The 6,692-nt window shown below is 36.6% G+C and overlaps 1 long non-coding RNA gene across 1 annotated transcript in view; it reads left to right on the forward strand.

The window, feature by feature from the left end:
• LOC135216992 (uncharacterized) overlaps positions 1-6,296 on the forward strand; it is a 6,333-nt gene extending 37 nt beyond the window's left edge. The window contains exons 1-2 of the long non-coding RNA XR_010314994.1: positions 1-292; positions 3,474-6,296. The exon at positions 1-292 is cut by the window's left edge and continues 37 nt beyond it. This is a non-coding gene — a long non-coding RNA (uncharacterized LOC135216992). The remainder of the gene's footprint in view (positions 293-3,473) is intronic.
• The last annotated feature ends 396 nt before the right edge of the window (positions 6,297-6,692 follow it).

A 6,692-nucleotide genomic window follows, 5' to 3' on the forward strand; every position in this document is an offset into this window, starting at 1 on the left:
CATCATCCTCCTCTAATATCTTTACACTACTATTGTAAAAATGATTGGAACTGTGAAATGTTTTCGTTTCTGTTGTGGACGAGTGTGGCAGTGTAGCCAGTCCCTTGTTTTGTTTATCTTTCACTTTGAGTATGGGAGCGCTGCCCTGAATCTTTCGTCTGTTTTTTGGTAACACTAACAACACATGTAAGAATCACGAATGCTCTCGAGTGTTAGGACGTCAATCAGTCCAGCCTTCAATTTGGCTATTTTACCAAATTAATAATGCAAATGATTATCTATCCCTTGCAAGGTAAGCTTTTAAAGTTGTAATATTACCATTAGTTAGAACAGATCATTATCATGAAAGAACAGTAGCAGACGAGAATTCAAGCGCAGAGTTGCCTGCCCAGTCAAACATGTTGCAATGCCTTAACGAGGAAAATTTTCATTGTCGTGAAAGATGCTTCACGTTCATTAGTTGTCATGAAATTTTGCTGTGTTAGTTTGAGTTGTAACTTAGCGTTTGACAGGGTTGAAAACATTAAAAAAGTATTTATAAGAGTTTTATTTGTATACAATTTTTGCAAATACGAGTGCCAAAGGGTACCACAACATGGCCGTCCTACAGGGCATCTTGGGGTTACCCCCTACCTCCCCTCATGGAAATTTCCACTGCCGATCATGATCTTAGACTAGGCTATACAGTAATTTAAGAAGGCCTACCCTTGACTAATCCTGTTTGAATGAGGAATTATGACTATTTTTGATAAATATAGTTAGGTTATATGTATATAAATTCATGGAAAACCCAATTACATGGGACTTAGCCTGTACCCTCATTAAACTAACCTAACTTTGTGGCCTATTGTAACCTAGTCAAAAATCAGCCATGTAAACTTTGCATAGGGTATCCTTAACGATTTCTGAAGAAGCCTAGGCTAGACTATATCCTGTTGAAAGGCACCTTAGCCTAATTTTACCTCATTTTAGTTTTAAGTTTTTCGCAGAAATCTTTCAGGTATAAAGTAGGGTGGCCACTTCAAAATTCCCAAAAAGAAGGACAATATTTTTTTTTTTTTGTTTTTTTTTTCAGCCAATTTTTTACCTAAATTGAACATGATTATTGAGGGGTTGAAATGATGTATTATATATAGGCTATATATATATATATAATTATATCTATATATATATATATATATATATATATATATATATATTTGTGTGTGTGTGTGTGTTTGTGTGTGTATAAATGAGCGTTTATTTGTCAAATATTATAAGAGTAAAGAACTAAAATTAATTAATGCTCTATTTTATGAATGATGGGACAATTTAGTACATAATAACAATAAAAATAAAAATAACTTGGGTGAAAAAATTAACATTATTTTAGAAACTAAATAAAGGAGTTACTGAATTATCAATCTAACATTTGTATTTTGCCCCTTTCCTTGCCATATTTAAGAGGTTTCTATTTGCCAAAAAGTTTTTGTACATAGCAAGGCATTCTTCTGTAAAGTTGTTACAAATTTGGAGCTCTGCTTTGACCGAGTCCACTTGCAGACGATTTCTCTCATTTGTCCAAGCTGAAGTTATCATTGAGAAAACCCGTTCTGTGTGAGCATTGTTGCATGGAAAAGAGAAAATATAAGCACTCACCTTCTTCAGATTTGTTAAAGGGACCTCAAATTTACTGAACAGCCTGAGATAACGTTCCTCACTGTGGCTATCTTTCATCTCAGGAGTATTGATAATTGCCTCCACAACCCCATACTCTTCATATAATTCATCCATGTATATTTCTTGAATGTTACAAGCCTTGATTGTGTCACAGAATTCTTCAAAAGGTATTGCTCTTGTTAGACTTAATTTTGACTCTTTGTTATGAAAGTTGTCTTCAGAGAAGTCATACCTTTCACTTGAATACTTTATAACTCTTTCATAGAAAGCAATGAAGTCTGTTTTACATTTCGTCGACAAATCTGGTGTAAGTTGCCTAAGCTTGTTTACTGCAAAGCCAAAAACCGATCAATTGCTCTTCTATCAAGTTTGCTTTTCAGTTCAGACATTAACGTGAATACTGAAGTTATGCTGAATGTCTTGGCTTCTAGTTTTTCAATTGTGTCTGAGAACAATTTAAGAGTGTGACTAAGGAAGAAGAAATAGATCTCAGAGGATTCACAGGTATTTCCTTCATCTCCAAAGCACTTCCATAGTACTCTAGGGGACTCCTCTTCACCTATGCTCTGGAAATCACTTTTTAGGACTTCCCAACACTTAAGTATTCTATCAATAGCTGGCAAGAGAGAAAGCCATCTAGTCACAACATGCTGCAATAGATTGCAATTGGCAACCTCATCCTCCACAAATTCACAGAATTCCTTCAACTGTGCTGTTCTTTTAGCTGAAATGCTAAAATAGCTGTAAACTTTTAGCACAATATTTTCAACATCAATATCCATTTTAGCTGTAGCAAATTTTGTTGTATTGTGCAAAATATGAGCCAGACAGTTTGCAGCAATAACGTTCTTTTGAGCCATTTCAATTTTCTGATAAACACTGTTGTGTTTTCCATAGTTTACACTTGCATTATCAGCAGTGTATGAAGACACTTTAATCAGATCCAAACCTGAAGTCTCTAGTTTAGATGATCGCTGATTTGTTTTGGCCTCGGATGATTCCTTGTTATCGCTGTAAAAGTCAAGTAACACATGTTGCACTCCCTTCTCAAAATGAAAGTATCTCAAAAGTATTGGGGAACACTTTGTTGCACCTTTGTTTGAAGCATCAGTTGCTATTGAAAGGGCAATCCATGTACTCCAAATGTGTTTCTACAGAATACGGGGCTAGAATATTTTCACACAAAGCTTTTGTTTTAGTTTTCCCATATGTTACTCCCTTCACTATCAATGAGTCACTATAAATTTCTTTGTCAACTTTTACTCCACAATCAACACTTCTGTATGATTGATGATGCTTCACAGCATGAAACACTTTACACAAATCTGCAGCCATTATTTTATCATCTTGAGATGATCGAGATGGGCAGAAATATGATAACACTGATGATGTGCCAGCACTACGAGTGTTATTTTTATGTTTATCTGAGGCAGCACGTCGTTCAATTGCAATTTTTCCCGTGCCACCGATATGCATATCACAATGGCATACTGTGCAAAGTGCATAATAATCACCTTTTCTGCTTTTAAAAATAAATCCAAACTCCGTGGTCCATTTATGGTTAAATCTCACTTCAACATTCGGCAGAAAGACATCTCTGATTTTTTAGACAGACACAAAAAGCAGGACATTATTATTGTCCTTCTTAAGGCAAAGCAGGACAGAGGACAGAATGCTCAAAAACAGGACTGTCCTGCTTAAAGCAGGACGTCTGGCCACCCTAGTATAAAGAGTTATTTTTTTGTTGTAGTTTTAAACTACTCACTTGTGTTGATTTCTGGAAATCAAAAATTAAATAAAATGAATATTTCCAGGGATCTAGTCCAGAGATCTAGTCCAGGAGTTCTGAAGACTAGGTAAATTAATCAAGTCCAGGAGACTAGGCCTGGGAGAAATTTGGCATGATGTAATGAGTAATTAAGAAACAAGCTGAATACCAGGAATTTTCTTCAATACCCCTAAAATGGAAATCATCACTTCAATTGCCTCCCAGTGGGAAGACCTCACCTGGCCTCATCAGAAGTAAGACCCATACACACAAGGAATATCATGTAATAGCAGGTAGGACAGGCCTACCCTATTTTCCAGGCAGCGTAAACGTCAGTCTTCATACCCACCGTGTCAACTATGACAGTACCATTCTCCGACCTGTGTCTCCAGGCAAGAAGACTGACATCAGTGCATATGTACAATAGTATTATTATTACAGTATATTAATGTCGTGGCGAGGGAAAATCCTCCCGTGACATTTGGTGGCAGCTGTGTTGGATCTGTAGCCCAGTGCTATTGATCCAGACCCACTGTGCCTATATATATTATGTAGGTCACTTATAATATTTTGTTGTATTGTATGCATTTCATTATACAATAATGTTGATTTTTGTCTGATTAAGGTCATGACTTATTTACATGCATATTCATTGTTTCTATAGTGACGGATTGTTTGGTATTGTCTCTTAATGTAGTTTACATTTTATTATTTGATTATATATAAGTGTTTGAAATATTGTAACAATGGTGACTGGTACTGATGAATCATATATTGATCTAATTCAATTAGAACAAGAAACACAACAAACATTACAGACAGTTAAGAGCTTCACTCAGTCCTACCAGGACGTTTGGTCTCAAGTGGGAGATTTATCAAATCAAATCAAGAACTTGGACCTGAAGTTGGTTGACATGCAGGGGACAATACAACACTTAACCCCCATCCATAATAACACTCAACCATTCATAATGTCTACACATACGTCTCACATTCCAGGTAATGAATCAAGGAATGATGTAAAACATTTTGTACAAGAATTCACATAGTGCCCTGGTTGGGAATGCAATTGTGTCTTATGGGTCTTATCTTATAGGAAATTGTCAGAGTTTTGCTCTTGTAGTACTGGTTTGGTACATCTTAGAGGATAGAGTACACCACTTTCCAAACCCCTTTGAGATTCAAGTTTAAGAGTCGTTTCTAGCCATTAGCGCTGGTGAGTTTGATAATCATTAGGACGCCTCAATAGGAGTAAATTCCGTCTTCACATGTGGAGAACTCTTTTGTTGCAGAGTGATGTGACATCCTGTGTAAGTGGAGTCAATCTAATTCCAGTATTAGGCTAGACAAAGCTATTAGGAAAGCTGTATTGAACGCACACCTATAGGGTAGTGTCCCCATTTAGTACTCAAGTATATCCTTGTGTTATGTTGTTGCAAGAGCCCCTTTAGTCTCTAGTTGAGATTGTTGCTTGTTTCTACTGTACAAGACCTGTTTTCCACAGTCGCAGACCCAGCTAAGGAGCTGTTTGGTTCCGTTAGAAAAATTGTCCTTGATATGAGAGTGGACATGAATCAATTCTTCCCCGAGGGAAAAGCTTTGTAATAGGAAAAATATTCCTTTAATTATTAGTGATTTATTTAGGAATTGATTCATCATCCTCCTCTAATATCTTTACACTACTATTGTAAAAATGATTGGAACTGTGAAATGTTTTCGTTTCTGTTGTGGACGAGTGTGGCAGTGTAGCCAGTCCCTTGTTTTGTTTATCTTTCACTTTGAGTATGGGAGCGCTGCCCTGAATCTTTCGTCTGTTTTTTGGTAACACTAACAACACATGTAAGAATCACGAATGCTCTCGAGTGTTAGGACGTCAATCAGTCCAGCCTTCAATTTGGCTATTTTACCAAATTAATAATGCAAATGATTATGTATCCCTTGCAAGGTAAGCTTTTAAAGTTGTAATATTACCATTAGTTCATTAGTTAGAACAGATCATTATCATGAAAGAACAGTAGCAGACGAGAATTCAAGTGCATAGTTGCCTGCCCAGTCAAACATGTTGCAATGCCTTAACGAGGAAAATTTTCATTGTCGTGAAAGATGCTTCACGTTCATTAGTTGTCATGAAATTTTGCTGTGTTAGTTTGAGTTGTAACTTAGCGTTTGACAGGGTTGAAAACATTAAAAAAGTAGTTATAAGAGTTTTATTTGTATACAATTTTTGCAAATACGAGTGCCAAAGGGTACCACAACATGGCCGTCCTACAGGGCATCTTGGGGTTACCCCTACCTCCCCTCATGGAAATTTCCACTGCCGATCATGATCTTAGACTAGGCTATACAGTAATTTAAGAAGGCCTACCCTAGACATCCTGTTTGAATGAGGAATTATGACTATTTTTGATAAATATAGTTAGGCTATATGTATATAAATTCCTGGAAAACCCAATTACATGGGACTTAGCCTGTACCCTCATTAAACTAACCTAACTTTGTGGCCTATTGTAACCTAGTCAAAAATCAGCCATGTAAACTTTGCATAGGGTATCCTTAACGATTTCTGAAGAAGCCTAGGCTAGACTATATCCTGTTGAAAGGCACCTTAGCCTAATTTTACCTCATTTTAGTTTTAAGTTTATCTCAGAAATCTTTCAGGTATAAAGAGTTATTTTTTTGTTGTAGTTTTAAACTACTCACTTGTGTTGATTTCTGGAAATCAAAAATTAAATAAAATGAATATTTCCAGGGATCTAGTCCAGAGATCTAGTCCAGGAGTTCTGAAGACTTGGTAAATTAATCAAGTCCAGGAGACTAGGCCTGGGAGAAATTTGGCATGATGTAATGAGTAATAAAGAAACAAGCTGAATACCAGGAATTTTCTTCAATACCCCTAAGATGGAAATCATCACTTCAATTGCCTCCCAGTGGGAAGACCTCACCTGGCCTCATCAGTAGTAAGACCCATACACACAAGGAATATCATGTAATAGCAGGTAGGACAGGCCTACCTTATTTTCCAGGCAGCGTAAACGTCAGTCTTCATACCCACCGTGTCAACTATGACAGTACCATTCTCCGACCTGTGTCTCCAGGCAAGAAGACTGACAACAGTGCATATGTAGAATAGTATTATTCTTATTCTTGTATCCTGGTAATGTCGTGGCGGGGAAATTCCGCCCGTGACAGATATAGTGATAGTTTTAGGTTTCTGTCTAATTAAGGCAATTTAAATCCATTTAAAATTGTTTTAATGAATGTGAAA

Source organism: Macrobrachium nipponense, chromosome 7, assembly GCF_015104395.2.
Source record: "Macrobrachium nipponense isolate FS-2020 chromosome 7, ASM1510439v2, whole genome shotgun sequence".
Lineage (NCBI taxonomy): Eukaryota > Metazoa > Arthropoda > Malacostraca > Decapoda > Palaemonidae > Macrobrachium > Macrobrachium nipponense.